The sequence below is a fragment of the Cryptomeria japonica genome, chromosome 3, assembly GCF_030272615.1.
Source record: "Cryptomeria japonica chromosome 3, Sugi_1.0, whole genome shotgun sequence".
NCBI lineage: Eukaryota > Viridiplantae > Streptophyta > Pinopsida > Cupressales > Cupressaceae > Cryptomeria > Cryptomeria japonica.
In genome coordinates, this window is record NC_081407.1 from 263,856,763 (window position 1) to 263,879,694 (window position 22,932).

The window sequence follows — 22,932 nt, forward strand, 5'->3', positions numbered from 1 at the left end:
CTCCAAAAATGATATCATCAACAAAAAATTCAATAACCAAGATGTCATCATTAGTCACTTTGAAATATAAGTTGTTGTCAGCATTACCTTTAGTGTAACCAAGTTTCAAAAGATATTTATCCAATCTAGCATACCAAGCTCTAGGAGTTGGCTTCAATCCATACAAAGCTTTCCTTAACCTACATACCATATCTTCCTCATTTGTCAATCAAAATCCATCAGGATATTCAATGTAAACTTCTTCTTCAAGACCACCATTCAGAAATGCACATTTTACATCCATCTGATATACTTTATAGTTCTTGTATGCAGCAAATGCAAGAAATAACATGACTGCCTCAATTCTAGCTACCAGTGCAAAGGTTCCATTGTAATTAATTCCTTCTTTCTATGAATAACCTTTACACACTAATCTTTCTTTGTTTCTGATTACGTTACCATCTTCATTAAGTTTATTTCTAAATACCCATTTAGTTCCAATTACATTTTTGTCTTTAGGTCGGGGAACCAATGTCCATGTATTATTCTTTTCAATTTGTTCTAATTCATCTTCCATTTCTTCAATCCAATATTTGTCCTCACATAACTCAATAACATATGTTGGTTCAATTTGAGAAATTAAACATACCACTTCATTTGCCAGTCTTCCTCTTATCATAACTCCTTGATACTTATTCCCAATTATCTGACTTTCAGAGTGATGCAATCTTACATACCTGGGTTTGTTCACTTGTTGTTGTTCTTCAGTCACTATGGAATTCACTGATGATGCCGGTGTGACTGGATCAATAGTCTATACTGGTGTACTCTATATAGGTTCATTTATGATCATCTCAACTGCTGGTTTAGAATCTATGGACCTTGAATTTCCTCTAAAGTGTTCATCTATCTTCACATTTGCACTCTCAATGATCTTCTGCAATCTTTTATTAAAACACCTATATGCCTTGCTCTTAGATGAATAACCAAGAAATATTCCTTCATCATTTCTACGATAAAATTTACCAACATACTCATCTCTCCTAATATAACATTTGCTTCCAAATATTATGAAGTATTTAAGAGTAGGAGTTTTACCAAACCATAGTTCATAAGGGGTCTTACTGGTTTCACCTTTGATGTGAACTCTGTTAAAAGTGTAAACAGTTGTATTCACTACTTCTCTCCAGTACACATGAGGTAGATTTGCTTCCAATATCATGTTTCTAGCTGCATCTAGAATAGTTCTATTTTTCCTTTCCACAATTCCATTCCGCTGAGGTGTCCAAGGTGTTGATAGTTGTCTTTTGATTCCATTCACTTCATAGAATGTATTAAACTCCTTAGATGTAAATTCTCCTCCTTGATCCAATCTTAAACATTTGATTTTCTTACCGGTTTCATTCTCTACCATTGCTTTTAATAACTTGAATTTTCCAAAGCCTTTCGATTTCTCCCTGAGAAAAGTAACCCAACAAATCCTAGAATAATCATCAATAATTAGCATAAAGTATCTATCTCCCTATAGACTTCTAGTTCTTGTTAGACCACATAAGTCAGTATGAAATAAATCAAGAACATTATTGGATTTCTCATAAGTACTCTTAAAAGTTGTTCTAACTTGCTTTCCCATTTGACATTCCTTACATACGGGATTATGAGGTTTTACAATCATAGGTAAATCCCTTACTTCTTTAGTAGTACTGATCTTCACAATGCAATCAAAATTCACATGACAAAGTCTCTTGTGCCATAACCAACTTTCATCAATATGTGCAATCAAGCATGTCCTTTCACTGTTATTCAAATGAAAAATATTACCTCTAGTCTGATTATCGGTTGCAATCTCTTAACCAGTTCTATTCATGATTTTGCATTTACCATTCTTGAATTATAACTGAAATCCCTTTTCAACTAATTGACCAACACTCAAAATATTATGCTTCAAACCTTCAACGTAATAAACGTTGTTAGTATTGTGCTTACCATGAAAAGATATAGTGCCTTTTCCTTTGATTAAACAAGTTTTATCATCCCCAATTCTTACTAGACCTCCATTGTATTCTTGAAAAGATAAGAATTTACTTTTATCACCAGTCATATGATGTCAACATCCAGAATCTATAATCCATTCATCCTTTTCTTCAATTTTAACTGTCAAGGCTTGTTCTATTGGTGGAACAATAGGTGTTAGTTGATCTTCTATTATTGCAACAAAAGCCCATCCATTGTCTGTTGGTTCTTCATCACAATCATTAGTCACTCCTTCATCAACATAGTAACATGATTTATCTCTATTCTTCTTAAATTTGTATCTCTGATATTCAGGGTTAAGCTTATATGTCAGTTTAGCTTCTTCTCTCAATTTTGCATGTCTATCAGGATATCTAGATGCCATATGACCAATTTTATTGCAATTAAAACATTTAAATGGTGCTCTACCTTCATAATTACTTCCAATAGGACCTTTAGGTATTTTCCTTGCAAATAGTGCTTCAAGTTCTTCCAGTTCTTCATTTTCCTTTTTGATATCTTCAAGTTCTTTTGCATAAAGTGCTTTCCAATAAGATTTGCCAGATGATGATGATTATGTAGATGATGATGCTTTGAAGGATAAATTTGTCTTAATAGTAGCAATAGGACCAAATTCCTCAAGTTCAAATGTTGAAAGTTTTCCAACCAAGGTATCTCTAGATACTGATGTATTAGGCATTGTTCTCAACTCATTAATAGTAGTTACTTTCATTTTGTATGCTGGTGGAAATTCTCTTAAAACTTTAGAAACAATTTCATCTTCACTTAAGGATTCTCCACAACATTGTATTCCCAAAACAATTTTATTAACCCTTTCCATAAAAGAAAAAATTCTTTCATCTTCTTCCATTTTCAGATTTTCATACCTGACCCAGAAGCATTCCATTTTTGTAATTTTAACAGTGGTATCTTCTTCATTCAATGTCTCTAATTTATCCCAAATAGCTTTAGCAGTAGATCAGTCTGATAATCTAAGGATTTTATGATCTAACAATGTGCTCAAAAGTGCTTCTCTTGCTTTGCAATCATTTTCTTCATCCTTACCCAATGCTGGTGGATTAGGTTGATTCTATGTAGAACCAACATAGCCATTCTTTGTAATATCCCATATGTCTTTTCCAATGCAATTTAGATGTGCTTCCATTCTGATCTTCCATATACCATAGTTAGTTCCATCAAGTTTCAGACTAAACTTGATGCATAATACCGGTAAACCAAACTTAATGCCAGTTGATCGATTAGCAGTTAATATTAATACCGGTGAAACTTAATGCATGAAACATAAAGAGAAACAATATCCACAACTCATAATATAAAGATTTATACGTGAAAATCTTGTAAGGGGAAAAACCATAGTGGGAAACCTTACCTACAATCAGATGATACTACAATAGATAGTATGTGTACATAAATGGGGTCTACACATGGAGAAAGGCCAACCGCCTAGATGCCACTGCTCAATCACAAAATAGGAGTCACACTAACTTCAATTAAATGGTTAAATTCAATGATAATGTACTGCTCAAAGTAGCATCTTCAATGTTGGATTCAGTACCGGTTAAGCTCTAATAATCACCTTCAAACCTTCCTTGAACCTTCTTTATGGTCTTCTCATATGATCTTCAATATTCGTACATACCATGTTACAAAACCATATACCATATATATTACATGTTACATTTATCTCACAAATCAGCTCTTGGATATATACCAAAACCTAAGACCAAATGTATAGGTCATCTTACTAAGAATATTACAATTAGATAAGTCAAGATGTGATGCATCATGTCGGATCAATACATTTACAACAATATCCAATCAATAAATCATCTCCATAACATGTCGTGCTGATCTAGAATAGATAACGTGTGCCAGTGAATAACCTAAACCAATTTGTTGGTAACAACAAATATGTCAACCTGATTAGACCAATAACCAAAATACAAAAACCAAGTATCCAAACCATATCTTCGACACAAAAAAGTAATCTCTAGATGATTAGAAGTCATCCTTAGTGCTGGTGAACAATATAACCTACCGATGAGCATTTACCGGTGACTATGCATAAGTCATTGAACATGTCGATGAACAACAATGTGTCAGTTCAACATAACCATAGATCTCTAGAAGGATAAGTGTTGACATCAATGACAAAACTAATGCAACACATCCATAATATCAACATAATCATCTACTCGTGACTGTGCATAAGCCAATATCCATACCGAGACCACAATGTGCCAATTCAACAATAAACCAATATAACGAGAGTGCCAAATCAATAATGTAGACCTCCAGAAAGATAAGTGTTGACATCAATGACAAAACCAATGCAAAACATGATGAAGTCATCCATAATACCGACATGGTCAAGGAATGTAATGTGTGAATAATGTAATATCATTCAGGAAGAGGAGTTGGTTGATCATTGAGATCGAATCAAGTTTATGTAAGAGGATTTATTCCTCTGGTATTGAGCTTAACCGGAACTATACTCTGGCACAGGAGATGCTATATTTTGCAGTTCAACACTTCTTCGGATTGTAGTCTTGATTTATATGTAGTCAATGAGACTCCTTTTGTGATGAGTAGTGTGCTCTAGGTTGTTGGCCTTCCTGCAAGTGCAAGACCCTTCATTTTAATTCACATACCTATTGCAAAAGTATTATCTGACTGTGGCTAGGCTTCCCACCATGGTTTTTTCCTTTACCGGGTTTTCCACATACAAATCTTGGTGTTATGTGGATGCCTTTTATTCTATGATTATTGTTTATGCTTAATTGGTTTAACTGCTATTTGGGTATTAATATTTTGGGTTCTGGTATTAAAGTTTAAATTGTTAATGCTTCTGGTAATCTGTGACAACTGATTCAACCCCTCCCCCCCCTTTCTTAGTTGTCTTCCAGTTATCTGAACTGTCTAACAATTGGTATCAGAGCTTTGGTCCTCTTTGTAGAAAGCTTAACCACTTGAGGAAGATCCTATGCTGACTAACAATTCAAGTTGATCCAGTTCTCTGGAGATATCTTTCGAATGGATATTCGAAGGCTTGATGAAACAAATTACACAATATGGAACATTCAGATGGAGACTCATCTAAGATGTCTTGGCAAGAAGATTTGGGTGATCACACAAAATGGTGTCATACCCTATAATCCAGGATCTAGAAATCCTCCTCAGACAAACTTGGACAAGGAGCTTGAGAATGATTGTAGAGAAATAGAAGCCCTCTTGTGTGCACTTTTTGATCAGGAAATAATGGGATTAACCAACAAATCATCTGCAAAGGCTATATGGGATAAGTTGTAGACTCTTAATGGAGGTGACCCTATAGTAAAAATTTCTAAACTTGATGGTTACCGGGTGAGATATAAAAACCTGAAAATGGAAGAAGATGAAAGGATTACTGCATTCATGGAAAGGGTAAATGAGATTGTTATGGGAATTCAATGTTGTGGTGGAAGTCTGAGCGAAGATGAAATTATTTCTGAAATTATTTCTAAAAACCTGAGAGCCCTACCATTGGCTTAAAAAATTAAGGCTATTATTATTAACGAGTTGAGAACAATGGCTAATACATATGTCAACAAAGATACTTTGGTTGGGAAACTATCTTCTTTTGATCTTGAGGAATTTGAACCTTCTAGAGCTGTAAAAATTGAACCCTCTTCTCATGCATCTACATCTGCAACCAGTAAGAAAGCCTAGAAAGATTTATATGCAAAATAATTGGAAGATATGAAGAGAGAAGATGATGAGTTTGAGCAACTTGAAGCACTATTTGCTAGAAGAGTACCTAAAGGACCGATAGGAAGTAAGTATAAAGGAAAAACACCTTTTAAATGTTTTGCATGTAAAAAGATTGGTCATTTTGCATCTAGATGTCTTGAAAGGAATTCAAGATTTAAAGAAAGAGTTAGAAGATCATTTAAGCCTAACCCTGGATATCAGAACAAATATAAATACAAGAAAAACAGAGACAAATCATGCTACATAGCGGATGAGGAAGGCATTAGTGATTCAAATGATGAACCGACAGAAGAATCTATTAGTGGATACGATAATGGAAAGGAATGGATATTCATGGCTATCAAGGAAGATGATGGGGCACTAGAAGAGAATGTACCTAAAGAGAAGGCACTTCCTGCTAAAATTGAAGACAAGGATGAATGGGTAATTGACAACGGTTGTTCACATCATATGACTGGAGATAAAGGGAAGTTTTTGTCTTTGCAAGAATTCGATGGTTGACTAGTTAGATTTGGAGATGATAAGGCATGTATGATTAAAGGAAAAAGAACTATATCATTGGATGGTAAGAACAATACTGATAATGTTTATTATGTTGAAGGTTTGAAGCATAATCTTCTGAGTATAGGACAATTGGTAGACAAGGGATTTCAATTATAGTTCAAGGATGGAAAATGCAAAATCATTAACAGATCTGGCTTGGAGATTGCAATCGGTACACAAACAAAAGGTAATACATTTCATTTGAACTCTGGTGAGAAGACATGTTTGATTATATAGATTGATGAAAGTTGGCTATGGCATAAAAGAATGTGTCATGTGAATTTTGATTGGATTGTGAAGATCAGTTCAACTAAGGTTGTTAGGGATATACCTAAGATTATGAAGCCCTATAATCCAGTATGTAAAGAATATCAAATGGGTAAGTAGGTCGGAACCTCTTTTAGGATACAAGATAAATAAAATTATGTTCTTGATCTTATTCATACTAATTTGTATGACCCTGCTAAAGTTAAAAGCTTTCTTGGTGATAGATATTTCATGCTAATCATTGATGATTATTCTAAAATGATGTGGGTTAATTTTTTGAGAGAAAATCCTGAAGCATTTGAAAAGTTTAAATCTTTAAGGCTAAAGTGGAAACTAAGACAGGATTGAAGATTAAATGTTTGAGATCAGATCATGGTGGATAATTCACATCCAATGAGTTTAATAACTTTTGTGACAAACATGGTATAAGAAGACAATTTTCTACTCCCTGGACACCTCAACAGAATGGAGTTGTGGAAAGGAAAAAGAAACAATCTTGGATGCTACTAGAACAATGATGATGGTGTTGGCATTATAACAGACAAGTGGAGATTGTTGGCATTTCAATAAGGATATTGAGAAGGTTGTTGATGATTATGGGTATAATTGATTAAGGATGTTTTACTATCTTAATATTTTTATTTTGTCATTGCTGTCAAGAAATTGATTTTCTAATTCAGTATGATGTTGCCATATCTTGAGAAGTATGATTTGATGAGTATAAAGATGTCGGTAAAAGACACAGAAAGAATATGATGAATAAGGGGAGAAATAAGTTATTCAATGGGCAACTATTACCGAGTTAGACAATGATGAGATCATGATGTTTATATTGTTTTGATAGCATACATATGTTATTGATTGTAAGGTTAATACTATACTATGTTATCGAGCAAAGAACCTAATTGGTAAACCCTAAAGAACCTAGTTGGTCAACCCTAAGGTTATCGCTATCGGTTAATGAAGTTGAAATGTCTACCGAGTGAAGTTTAGTATTTACCGAGTTGCAACTGAGTAATAACAGAATGCATTAAATGATTAAAAGCATTATTTAATGAAGGAAGCTGATGAGCTGGCTATGATTAAATGATTGGTATGCCGTGAATGAAGTTTGTTAAAGAATCTATGGCAAAGGAAAATCGACAGAAAGATCTATAGCTCAGATTGAACTGCAATACCCTAGCACAAGTTCCAAGAAATGTATGCAAGTTCCAAGGAGGGGTAACACGTTTTCAGATCAGCGAATACATTGAAACTAGAAAAAGTTTGAAGATCTGATGGCTATGATTAATCATGGGAAATGTGATCAAGCAGATTAAGCAGTTGGAAAATTGTTTATAAATAAGGAACTGTTGTTAAACAATGTATGCGGGAAAGTGTATGCACAGGGATGCTACATAGTGATTATCGAGCACTAAAGCTTGAAGACCTATTTTGAATAATAGAGTATAGAGCCCAGCAGATGGACAAGATTAGTTCTATGTCTATATTGTATTGAACAAATAAGAATCTGCTTTAGCATTTTAGATGTGAAGTTGCAAATAGATTTTTATTATTGTTATTTTGTGAAGTGACAGAAAATCTCTTAACCGAGTGGACTTAACAGTCTTATTTGTAAAACCCTCTAGCAAGGTGACATTTTGATTGAGTGTTTGAAATCCTTTAACAAGGCCACTTCTAACAAGGTGAAGATCCTAACAGATCTGAGGGAAATCCCTTAATCGGGTCACATCTAGAAATGTGTTTGTAATCTTTAACAAGATTTGCTTTTAACTGAGCATACTCTAGAAGAGTATATTTCTTTTTGGGTCTGAAATCCCACAGTGGTTTTTCCCTATTTGGGTTTCCACGTTAAATCTAGTGTTATGAGTGTTATGATGTTTATATGCTTTTGAGTTTGCATGTTTAGCAGTTTTGGTTATATTACTGAAGTATATGTTACCGAGATTGAATCTGATATTTTTATGGAAGATTAAGTTTGTATGATTCACCCCCCCCCCCTCTCATCTTATTAGCTTGGCATTTGTACTTATCTTTAAGTATCAGAACTATCAATTGGTATTAGAGCTTTGGACTCCAGAAGAAAAAGTATAAAGGTACTTGAGGCAAAGATCCAAAGATGTATAAGAGGGATGCATCGAAGGTAAACGAGTCAAGTTTCTCTACATGGCAGAAAAGGATGAAGATGCATCTATTAGGAGTTGGAGAATATGTTGTATATTATCTAGAGAATGATTTCATCACATTGAGCACCTATCCATTGACAATGGAAGAAATAAAGGCAAAGCAAGAACATATCCAAGCAATGATTGAAATAACATTTGCATTGACTGATTCAGAGTTTAATGATCTAGAAGGTTGCAATGATGCAAAGGCTATGTGGGATAAGCTCATATCAATGTATGGAGGAGATGAACATGTTCAAAGAGAAAAAGTGGATAGTCTAAGAGGGCAACTTGAATCTATGAGGATGAATGAAGGTGAGAACATAACCCAGTATAGTACAAGACTAAAGGAGATTGTCAATCAAATCAAAGGAGCAGGTGGAACCATTGAAGAAAAGGACATAACAAGTAAGTTGTTAAGAACCCTTCTACCAACTTTTGCAATCTGAGTCTCTGCAATCAATGAATTGAGATCTGTACCAATTATGTCAGTCTCTTTAGATGCTACTGTTGGTAAGCTACATGCATTTGAGTTAAGTAACTTTGATAACAATGGGTCATCGGTAAATAAAGTTGAATCTAATGATTACAATGAAAGAAAGTATAAGTACTCTGAAGGAGATCATAGTGGAGCAAGTGAAATATTTTGCAAGAACATGGAGGAAGTACACAAACTATATGAGGAAATCAGAAAGCAAGAAGAGTTTGAAGCACTATTAGCTAGAAGGTTACCTAGAGGCAAAGGTAAGTATAAAGGAAAACTACCTTTGAAATGTTTCAATTGTGATAAGATAGGACATATGGCTTCTAAATATCCTGACAAAGATTCTACTGAAAAGAGAGATTACCGAGAAGACAGACATAAATATAATCATTATAGAGGACACCGAGACTTCAGAAGAAGAGATAGAAAGACATGCTTAATAGCCGATGAGCAATCCAATGATGATAAATCAGATGAAACTGATATAGAGGAAGTAGTTTATGTGGCTATCAAAGATGGATCAGATGAAGAAAGGTATGAAGAAAAAGCCCTAATATCTCACATAAATACTAATGACTCTTGGATCATAGATAGTGGATGCTCACATCACATGACAGGTGATAAACACAAGTTTTTTATGTTAGAAGACTATGTTGGAGGCTATGTAAGATTTGGTAATGATGCACCATGTCCGGTAAAAGGTAAATGATCCATAACACTTCTTGACAATGCAAAGTGCAATGATGTTTATTGGGTTGAAGGTTTGAAATACAATTTGTTGAGTATAGCACAACTAAACAATATAGGATACCGAATAGAATTTTAGAAAGGAATTGTCAAAGTTCGTGACAAGAATGGAAAGTTAGCTGCCACCGGGACACAAACAAAAGGTAATACATTTCACCTTGACTCAACTCGGAATAAATGTCTATATGCAAAGATAGATGATACCTGGTTATGGCATAAAAGGTTTTGTCATGTAAATTTTGATAATCTGATCAAGAATAAGAAAGAAGAACCGAGTAAGAGGTCTACCGAGTCTTGAAAAACCTGAGAATGCTATGTGCCGAGGATGCTAGATGGGTAAAATGACAAGATCAAGCTTTACAAGTAAGTATTACACTTCTAAGGGAATTTTAGATCTTGTGCACACTGATCTTTGTGGTCCTATGAAAGTTCAAAGTTATTATGGTGATAAATATTTCATATTATTTGTGGATGATTACTCAAGGATGATGTCAGTTATGTTTTTAAAAGAAAAATCAGAAGCTTTTCAAATATTTAAATGGTACAAGGCAAGAGTTGAAAATGAAAAAGGAAGACAACTGAAATGTCTTAGATCAGATAGAGGAGGAGAGTTCACATCTGATGAGTTCAACTTATTCTGCAATGATCATGGTATTAAAAGGCAAGTCTTTGCACCAAGAACTCCACAATAAAATGGAATTGCTGAGAGAAGAAATAGATCTATTGTGGATTGTGCCAGAACCCTGATGATTGAAAAGAAAGTGCCACAAACATTTTGGAGAGAAGCAATAAGCACATCAGTTTACACCCTGAACCGAGTCAACTAAAGAAAGGTACTTTGAAGACACCATATGAAATCTGGTATGACAAGAAACCTAATGTAAGTTATTTTAAAATCTTTAGAAGTAGATGCTATGTACACAAAGATGATAGAAATGGCAAGTTTGATCAGAAAAGTTAAGAAGGAACATTTCTTGGTTATTCTTCTAGAAGTAAAGCATTTAAATGTCTGATCAAATCATCTAACAAAATAATAGAAAGTGCAAATGTGAAAATTGATGAATTTACAGAAAGAAATGATGAAGGAAACTCCAAAGAACTAGAAGATTATGATGAATTTGTCTATGTTCAACCGACAAGTCTTACCGAGAGAAATGTTGAAGAAAATGAAGAGAATATCTAGTTACCGAGTGATGAAGAAGATCATACAAAGCCTACCGAGCTTGCATTAGCCAAGTATGTCAGAAGACATCATGCATCAAGTTAGATTATAGGAGATAATGATGATCCAATGATGACAAGGAACAAACTGAGATAGAACACATGTCTGATATCTAAATTTGAACCGAGAATAGTGAAAGAGGCATTTAACAGTGAAGATTGGATAAATGCTATGACATAAGAGATTGATCAAATCAAGAAGAATGACACATGGACATTAATCCCAAGACTAAAGGACAAAAATGTAATTGGTACAAAGTGGATTTTCAGAAACAAGTTGAATGAAAAAGGAGAGGTCATTTGAAATAAAGCTAGACTAGTTTGCAAAGGTTATGCTCAAGAAGAAGGAATTGATTATGGTGAAATTTTTGCACCTATGGCTAGACTTCAAGGAGTAAGAACATTGTTGGCATATGCTGCTTACAAAAATTTCAAGGTATATCAAATGGATGTCAAATCTGCATTTCTGAATGGTATATTAGAAGAAGAAGTTTTTATTGAACAACCTGAAGGATTTGTTGAAAACAAGAATGAAGATCAGGCATGTAAATTGAACAAAGCTTTATATGGTTTGAAACAAGCACCTAGAGCATGGTATGAAAGATTGCACTCTTATTTAATCAAGATTTGTTTTATAAGAACAAGTGAAAACATCAATATGTACATGAAGAATGATGAAAATGGAATACTAATCTCAGCCATATTTGTTGATGATATTATCTTTTGTGGAAATGACTCTTTATGCAAGAACTTTGGAAATTAAATGAGCAAAGAATTTGAGATGTCATTAATCAGTGAGATAAAGTATTTTATAGGTTTACAGATACTACAAATGAAAAATGAGATTTTCATTATGTAAGGGCTTCCCCAAACCCAGCTTTGATTAACTTAGTTGACCATGTTTGACCCTATTAATAAATGCTTTATAATTCAACAGAATGGATTGTGTTAGACAGATAAATTGGTGAGAAAAGTAATTGAACCAAGTTATAGAGTTATTGCACCTTGTGGTGTACATTTTGATGTGTTATGAATTTGAAATCCTAAAAGATCCATTGACTGGATAATCTTGATTTAGCGTATCTCAACTATGTCTAGATGTAGAACTTATATGATTCCATGATTGGATAACATTGATGGATGTTGATGCTTCATTTATATGCTTTATGATATAGAACTCTATATGATTCTAGAATAGGATAAATTGGAGATGATGTATATCATTATTGGATTTGCAGGACTTTATTATGATTATAGAATTAGGATGTATGTTTTATGTGTGGACTAGAATTAGGAGAATTATGATAAATGCTTATGTGGAATTATTTCGATATGAGATATATTGAATTATTCAAATGTAAATTGTATGCGAAGTGTTTGATGTGTATTTTAATTCATGTGTTTAATATTATATGAGGTTATCAGAAATTACTAATGTGTAAATTGAGATGCATAGGAAGTTATCCATGTGACCATGGAAATATTACGGAGAACCAAGCCTAGACCTATGTATGTTCGTAAAGCTAGGGTTTGTCTATTTGGAGAGACAACACCCCGTTTGTGTTATATTTTATTCATAATAGTAAATGATGCATGTGTGTTAAGTGTTATTTAATTGATTTATGTAAAATCCACAAGAGACGATTTCATGCATAAATTTGTAAAAGTATTTTCTTTGTGTCACTTGACACGTGTGGATTTATGTTTGAATTTTTAAATTTGTCTCTTGGTGGGAATCGTTTAACTATAGCTTTTTCAATTAATGTGATGTGATTTCCATAAATGCCTTGGGTAAAGAATCTTTGGGATGGTCAACATAGGTTTGACCCGAAAACAAACTTCAAAGGGGTTAAAAAAGGGTTAAATGGACACCTAGGGGTAGTTTAATAAGGTTTCCTAAAGCCCATAAGGTATACCTAAAGGTTAAGGGTAATTTTAGGGAAGTTTCTACTCCCATGTGACCTTTTAGACACCCTAAAAAGAGACTTTTCTAAGTTGTGCGAAAATTGAAATTTGAAGACTGGAACTAAGTTGTGAACCTTCCTTTTCGAATGAGAGTTCCCTTTTCCATTTTTACCTTACTTTCCTTTTCAGTTTTAGAAACTTGAGAGAACTCACACTAGTGTCTTCTTAAGCAAGAAAGAGAGATTTTGGAGGGTAATCACCCACTCTCCATTTTTGGAGACAAGGGAATTTTGAAAAGAAAAAGATAGAATTTGGTTTGAGAATTTTGGCTAAGGGTAGGAGGAGAAGAACCGTGGAATTGGGCTACTCATCCTCATCAAAACTAGCATACCTTTGGGCAGATTAAGGTTGGTTGTATCTTTCTTATAATGGATTTCTTATTGCATGTGTTTTTTTTAAAGTAATGTTTGTGTAAAAGACTAGTTTCCGTGCATGTTCTCTTGGGAACTTATTTGGTACTTTGTGTTTATACATTGTATGTGTTTTTGGGAGTCATCAAGACCTCTTACTCTTGGGAGAGAGAAGGGTCTTGTGGGTGGTAGAAGTGACAGCCCTCGAGTGAGAGGCTCTCATTATGAGAGTGATCACAAGGGATTCTATGTGACCCTTGCTGCATGGCTTGTTTATGCATTGGGGGTCATAAGGAGGGAAATAAGGCATGAATGCCTTGGGGGCATAAGGAATGTGGGGTTGATACACTTGAAGTATTTGGTTTGCCATGAGGTGGCTATATGTTTGGTTTTCCATGAGGTGGCTATATGTTTTACCATACTTGCAGTTTCCTCAGGGTACTCGGTCCACTACTACCCTTGAAAAGACATCACATTGTGTGGTGCAGTGTAGCCTGGGTTGGGAATGTGATTGTGGTTGCCTTCCCTTGTTTATTTGAGTTTGCATGTGTGTTACCTGTCTAAGCTTGGTTCTCTGAGCTCAGGGGTGGCTACTAGTTAGCCTAGGCTGGGAGGTGAGCACTCCATGGTCATAGCTTTGATTAAATTGCAGGTTGTTGGAAGAAAAGAATAGGCAAGTGGAAGTTTGCTGGGGTTATTTGTTGCAGAAAAATATTTGTAAATGTAATGTATTATTTGAAAGTCCTCATGTATTTGAAATGAGAGACCTATTGGTAAAGTGACAATAGTGTCTTTAGAATATGTTTTAAAAGAAATGTAATAATTATTTGTGTTAGACTGCAAAAAAGAAATAAGTATTTTCTAGTTTTAATTTTTCTATGGTTTTGAAAAATAATATTTGTAGTGTAAAGAATATTTTGAAAAAGGAAGAAAATTGTTTATTTCCCTTATGCATTTAAAACAAATTATTAGAAAGGAAATGGAATCAGATTTGCATGCATATAGTAGGTTGGTAATAAAACATTTGATCTATACATGGAAATGTAAAATTTAGTTTATTTAAATCTGTTATTTAATTTATTCCCAGAAAAAAAAAAAAATTATATGCATCTCTAAGGTTATATTTAATAAATTATAGGTTGCTCTAGTTGTGGTTAAATTTATTAAATTTAGTCATTTAAATAGTTGTTATTAGATTTATCAAATTTTGTTATTTGTCTATTACAAAAAATAAATCTAAATTAGTTAGTCTATCTCTGTTAAGGTACAAAAAAAAATAATACCTTGATTTAAATTTGAGAATTAATAATAAACTGATCTATGCTTTTGGAAAGAAAAATAATTTATATTTGTTCCAATGAAAGTTTGGCCCTAAATCCAATGAGCTTTCAAAATAAATGCATATAAATAAATATATATACCTATATATTTATTTATATTTACATTTAAAATATATGTATATAAATAAATATATATATATACATAATATATACATTTATTTATATTTATTTTTGAATTATAATTATATATATAATAAAAATTATATATATATATATAATTACATTTTTTTAAAAAAAATATTACAAAGCAAAGTTTTTTTTTAAAGCACAAAGAAAAAAAACTAAATAAAAAAAAATATAGCAAGGAAAAGGGGCTCGGCCCCTGTGGAACCCTCGTAGGGTGGCCCCCTCCTTGCAGTGGGCAGCGACCCCGCAACGGTGGCACTACCGGCTATGGGCCGCGACCCACAGTGGTGGTCGAGGCTGCCGCTGTGGGCCATGACCCGCAGGTCCGACAGTGGCCGACCCTGCGGGGAGCCTTTCCCCACAACCTTCGCCACTCCCCCTATGAGACACTCCTCTGCCAAACGCCACCGCCACCATCCTCCCAACGCTCCGCCTCACCTTCCCCCCTCTTCGCCAAATGCCATGGCCGCCGCTCGAGGGTCCCTGCACAATCAAGCTACAAAAAAAAATGTAAAACCCTAGCCGGGTAAGGCTAGGGTTATATGATCAATAAGAAATGAAGGAAGTAAAAGAATTAAACTCTATTTTTATAAATAAAAAACAAAATTAGGGTTATCATGGCTTTTATAATATGTGGAAACATAATTAAAGATTACACACACACACACACACACACACACACACACACATAAAGTTAAAAATGTAAAAGAATAAGACAAATTTTAATTTGAATAATTTATTAAGTGTTATAAATTATTGATGTCTTAATAATAGATGGGCTAGTGATTGTTTTGACTAAACATTTAGAACTTACATAGGAAATTGGGAAGATTAAATGGGCTATGGGGAGTTATTTAAAACTTATAGGCAAATATTCATCGTGAAATTTATTGGCCCTTTTGTCAATTTAATTTTAAGCACATTTTAAATATTGATTAAAATAAAATTTTAGACTATAAAATCTAGTGCTAGGACTAAATTAATTAGTTCCTAAAAGCAATTGATGATTATTGGAGATTAATTATATCTCCATCAATTATTTTAGAGAATTTTGATTAAATCAATCTATTGACTAAATTTGACGAGGAGATAAATTAATTAATTTAGCATTCCACATTTAAACTAAAATAGTAAGAAAGAATGTATTAATAGGATGGAGGAAATTTGATATGCAATAAATAATTAATATAGAACCAAGTAATTATGTTAATGTCTAGTTAGTAGAAATGGATTTATTTATGTACTAATAATCGCAACTGAAATAAGATGGACTTTTGAGTAAATTTATTATTACTCTTATAAAGTTTATTCGAACAGCTTGATAATAGGAGTTATCGTAATTGTTATAATAGTATTTAACAACATTTAAAAATTCGCTTGGAACATCTTGTTAAGTTGTCACAACTATTTAAGTGATGGTTGCATGTAATTAAGTGTTTCAAAAAAACATTTGTTGGTTGTGTTGTGCCCAAAAAGTTTGGGCATGACACATTACTCAATCCAAGTACATAAGGAAATCTTGAAGAAATTTGGAATGGAGGATTCAAAACTAGTAAGTACTCCTATGACTACCAACTGTAAATTATCATAGAATGATGAATCTGCATCTGTTGATGAGACACTTTACTGATCCATGATTGGAAAGCTACAATATGTTGTTCACAGCAGACCAGACATAGCACATGCAGTAGGTATAGTTGCAAGATTCTCTGCAGATCCTAAGGAAACACACATGACAACAATCAAGAGAATTTTCAGATACTTGAAAGGCACTAAGGATTATGGCTTAGTATATCAGAAAGGAAATGACTTTGATTTAAAAGTTTATACTGATGCTGATTGGGCAGGCAACATTGATGACAGGAAAAGCACAAATGGAGGAGCTTTCTTTTTAGGAGAAAGACTAGTGAGTTGGCTTAGCAAGAAACAAGGATGTGTTTCACAATCAACAGCAGAAGCTGAATACATTACTGCAGCATTGAATTGTACCAACATAGCATGGATCAAACAACTGTTGGAAGGTATAAATGAGAAAGTTACCGAGCCAGTAACTATATTATGTGACAATACTAGTGTCATTAACATTTCAAAGAATCCTGTTATGCACTCTAAGACAAAGCACATCTCTATCAAATATCATTATCTTATAGAAGAAGCTCAAGAGAAGAAAGTGGTGTTGGAGTATGTTAGCACAAAGGAACAAATAGTAGATATCTTCACCAAGCCACTACCAAGGGACACTTTTGAGTATCTCATAAGTAAGTTAGGGGTCCTACCCCTATCTTCTACTCACTAGCTGAGTTCGGTGAAGGCATCAATTCGATGACTCTACAGAATATGTTTAGGAGTTGATGCTGATTTACACACTTTAGGAGGTTTTCTAAAGGTGTGTAGGAAACAAATACAGGGAATAGGAATTGAAGGCATAAATGCTTTGACCAAGACTAAATTGATATAAAACAGCAAGAAATCACTTCATACAGGAAGAAATTATGTTTTAGTTCTTTACTTTTTGCCATTGTTGTCAAAGGGGGAGAAGACTGAAGAAAAAGAAGACTGAAGAGAAAAGAAGAGAAGACTAATGTATGGGGGATAATTCTGATGACAGAAGGAGAGCATTTCAGCATTTCAGAATCTCACAGCAATCCGAATCAATTAGGTCAAATCAATTGATTTTGCCATCAATGCCAAAGGGGGAGATTATTGGCATTTCAATAAGGATATTGAGAAGGTTGTTGATGATTATGGATATAACTGATTAAGGATGTTTTACTGTCTTAATATTATTATTTTGTCATTGATGTCAAGAAATTGTTTTTCTAATTCAGTATGACGTTGCCATATCTTGAGAAGTATGATTTTATGAGTATAAAGATGTCGGTAAAAGACACATAAAGAATATGATGAATAAGGGGAGAAATAAGTTATTCAATGGGCAACTATTACCGAGTTAGACAATGATGAGATCATGATGTTTATATTGTTTTTATATCATACATATGTTATTGATTGTAAGGTTAATACTATACTATGTTACCGAGCAAAGAACCTAGTCGGTAAACCCTAAGGTTATCGCTATCGGTTAATGAAGGCAAAATGTCTACCAAGTGAAGTTTAGTATTTACCGAGTTGAAACCGAGTAATAACAGAATGCATTAAATGATTAAAAGCATTATTTAATGAAGGAAACTGATGAGCTGGCTATGATTAAATGATTGGTATGTCGTGAATGAAGTTTGTTAAAGAATCTATGGCAAAGGAAAATTGACAGGAAGATCTACAGCTCAAATTGAACCGCAATACCCTAGCACAAGTTCCAAGGCGGGGTAAAACATTTTCAGATCAATGAATACATTGAACCTGGACAAAGTTTGAAGATTTGATGGCTATGATTGATCATGGGAAATGTGATCAAGGAGATTAAGCAGTTGGAAAATTGTTTATAAATAAGGAACTATTGTTAAACAATGTATGCGGGAAAGTGTATGCACAGGGATGCTACATAGTGATTACCGAGCACTAAAGCTTGAAGACCTATTTTTAATAACAGAGTATAGAGCCTAGCAGATGGACAAGATTAGTTCTATGTCTATATTATATTGAGCAAATAAGAATCTGCTTTAGCATTTTAGATGTGAAGTTGCAAATAGATTTTTATTACTGTTATTTTGTGAAGTGACAGAAAATCTCTTAACCGAGTGGACTTAACAGTCTTATTTGTAAAACCCTCTAGCAAGGTGACATTCTGATTGAGTGTTTGAAATTCTTTAACAAGGCCACTTCTAACAAGGTGAATATCCTAACAAATCTGAGGGAAATCCCTTAACCGGGTCACATCTAGCAATGTGTTTGTAATCTTTAACAGGATTTGCTTTTAACCGAGCATACTCTTGAAGAGTATATTTCTTAGTGGGTCCAAAATCCCACAGTGATTTTTCCCTATTTGGGCTTCCACGTTAAATCTAGTGTTATGAGTGTTATGATGTTTATATGTTTTTGAGTTTGCATGTTTAGCGGTTTTGGTTATATTACTAAAGTATATGTTACCGAGATTGAATCTAATATTTTTATGGAAGATTAAGTTTGTATGATTCACCCCCCCCTCTCATCTTATTAGCTTGGCATCTGTTCTTATCTTTAAGTATCGAAACTATCAGATGGAAACTAATCAACCTCATATCTACTAGAGAGAAGAATTGAGTATAGTGGTTTATACATTCAACAGAGTACATATCAAAGGAGTAACCGGTAATATACCTTATGAATTATGGTTTGGCAATACACCTACACTTAAGTATTTCAAAAATTTTGGTAGTAAATATTATATCAGGAGAGATGATACTATTGGAAAATTTGATCCTAGATATGATGAAGGCATATTTTTTGGTTATTTTAATGAAAGAAAAGCATATAAATATTATAAAAAGAGATTGTAGAGAATTATGGAGAGTACAAATGTCAAAGTAGATGAGCTAAACAGAAGTCAAATCAGAATTTACGAGAAGGAACTGATAGTGGAAATGATTATATCTAAACTAGTAGCACCTTTACTAGAACATAGAGTTGAACCAGTTACTCCGGCAACATCACAAAATTCTACAGTGATTGAAGAAAAGGGAAGAGTAACAGAAAGTCAGAAGACCCCTAGGTATGTGAGATTGAATCATTCAGAAGATCAAATCATTGGGGATAAGAGCAATTGAGTGATTACAAGAAGATGACTGGCAATTAATGAGGTATGTTTAATTTCACAAATTGAACTGGTATCAATAATTGAGGCATGTAAAGATGAACATTGGATGAAAGCTATGGAAGAAGAATTAGATTAAATTGAGAAAAATAACACATGGACTTTGGTTCCCCGACCTAAAAATAAAAATGTTATTGGAACTATATGGATTTTTAGAAATAAATTGAATGAGGATGGTCAAGTTATAAGGAATAAGGCTAGATTGGTTTGTAAAGGATATTCTTAGAAGCGAGGAATTGATTATGGAGAAACTTTTGCACCTATATCTAGGATTGAAGTTGTAAGATTATTTATTGCATATGCTTCTTATAAAAACTACAAGGTTTATTAGATGGATGTTAAATGTGCATTCTTGAATGGGGATCTTGATGAGGAAGTTTATATTGAGCAACCTGATGGTTTTTCCCTATTAGAAGATACAGATATGGTTTGTAGGTTAAGGAAAGCCATATATGGATTGAAACAAGTACCTAGAGATTGGTATGCAAGGCTGGATAAATATCTTTTGAAGCTTGGTTTTACTAAAGGCAGTGTTGACATCAATCTATATAATAAAATCATCGACGATGACATACTGATTGTCGAAGTATTTGTTGATGACATTATTTTTGGAGGTGAAGATAAGTTATGCATGGAAGTTTCTAATAATATGGAGAAAGAATTTGAGATGTCTATGATTGGTGAGATAAAAAAGTTCTTAGGTTTATAGATTACTCAGACTGACAAAGGTATTTTAATCTGTCAAACTAAATATGCTAAGGAATTATTGAAGAAATTTGGTATGGGAGATTCTAAATGGGTAAGTACTCTATGATTACAAGTGAGAAATTGACATGAAAAGATATTTCTGCACTAGTAAATCCTACAAGATACAAATCTATGATAGGAGGTCTTCTTTATTTGACTTAGACTAGGCCTGACTTTATGAATGTTGTTTGTATTGTTTCAAGATTTCAGAGTCATCCTAGAGAAAATCATGAGATGGCGGTGAAAAGTATTTTTAGATACTTACAAGGTACATCAAAATATGGTTCATGGTACCCTAAGGATGATAACTTTACTTTATGTGCATATACAGATGTTGGTTGGGTTGGAGATGTTGATGACCGAAAAAATACTTCCAGTGGAGCTTTCTTTCTTGGAAAGAAGTTGGTTTCATGGATCAGCAATAAAAAGTCATGTACTTCTTTATCTACTGTTGAAGTTGAGTATGTTGTTGCTGCTACTAACTGTACACAAGTTTTATGGATGAAGAAAATGTTGAAGGATATAAAGGTGGATTGAGATGCTTTAGTAGTTATTAACTGTGATAACTCTGCTGCTATTGGTATATCAAAGAATCTGGTATTTCATTCTATAAACAAAACACATATCTATCAAGTATAACTTTTTGAAGGAGAAGGTGGAAGCAAGTGAAGTTAGACTAGTTTATGTGAAGACTAAAGAGCAGATTGTAGATATTTTCACTAAACCTTTATCCAAGGAATCATTTGAGTACCTGAGAGACAGATTGAGAGTTTTCTCCCCTCCGATGGAGACTTGATTGATGTGGCTTGGCAATCTGACATGCATTATTTGAGATACTATTCATTCGGGCACTGATGTGGGATGCTACTACTCAGGGGGAGTAGTCAGCTCGGAGATTCAGAGGCTTATGTTTTTGCTTTGATATTTTTGTTAGATTTCTAGCATTGATGTCAAAGGGGGGGAGATATTGATGTGAAAAGATAGAGAAAGAAAAAGAAAAATTCAAAGGGGGAGAGATATTCAGAGCTATTTTTGGGAGTTTATTAGTTGTCTTCCACAAGGGAGACTTGTTTGGCATTTCTTGGTACTTAGATGTTTTTCACATCTAGTGTTTCCATCAATGCAAAAGGGGGAGATTGTTGGCCATTTGATGGAATTGATTATGTGTTGCATTGATGTTTCATCATTGATTCCAACACTAGTTGTTTGGATGCTTTATCGGCACCCTTCGGGCCCCTCTACATTTAGTGGTTTTTGCTTAATTTGGATCCAACATGATCCGGTATAGTTTGATGATGGAATTGGCTTGTTCATAATACTTATACTCATATTTGGTCAGTTAGTTTTGGTCTGGTGATTGGATGCTATCCTTCTTTCTTAGAAGCTTGGTTTCTGGTTCCAGTGAGGGTTTTACCAACATATCTTTTTATGGAGATCTTTAATGGATTGCATAAATGGTGTTGGTGCAACTTCTGATGGAGTTTTAGGATGTTGTTAATGATCATGTTCGAGACTTGGTGGTTGAAGATCATTGTTGTTGCGTTGTTGGTATATGATGAACTGGTATGATAATATGATAATAATATATGTTGTCATTAATGTCAATAAGTACAGATTAACCGGTATGAAGATTGGAAGCAGTTGTTATTGATGATCAAGTTGGAGAGCCGGTATGAAGAGATGTAGTGAACCAGTGTCAAGGTTTCACTATGTGTGACTACCAGTTGGTAGTCTCAGCTCTAGGTTTTCTAGTTTCGCAATTTATCTTGTGTGATGCAACCAGTGATATTATGTGATGAGTTAGCTAAGAAATAAGGATGAGATTGAGATGCCATGTCAGTTTTGTGCACGTGAAGGATTTCCTTGAGGATCTTGCATATGAAGATCAACTACATTTAATGTATATCTTGAGAATGAACATACTTCTTAGCAGTATGAGAAGAAAGCATGATGGGTTACTAATTTCTATGTGCGGTGAAGAATGGACGATGCAGAATGACTTGTGATCTGTTTGAGATTTTTTTATTCTATGTAATATGTTTGGATGGTCAGGATTGGACCGCTTGTAATAGTAAACCTAAATACTTAGGGTTTAGGGTTTATGTTACCGACCTAAATGTTGTTTATAAGGTCGATGATGTTTGTTATTGTAAGTGATGGCAAAATTTGTGTGTGTGTATCCAATTGATGAGATACTTGCCAGACCAGTGAGTGAAAATTGTAGAGTGTGATTGCAAAGTAGAGGAACTGAAAAGGATCTGCCTTAGCATGTAGTGTTGTCATGAGATCATAGCTTTATCTATTGTCTTCTAATCAATTCAACAATAGGAAAATCCCTTGACCAGGTAGCTTTAACATTCTTATTGTAAGACCTCTACCCAGGTGACTCAAGTTCATTGAGCTCTTTAAATCCCCTAGCAAGGTAACCTTTAACAGGGTATATAGCCATCCCTTAACTGGGTGA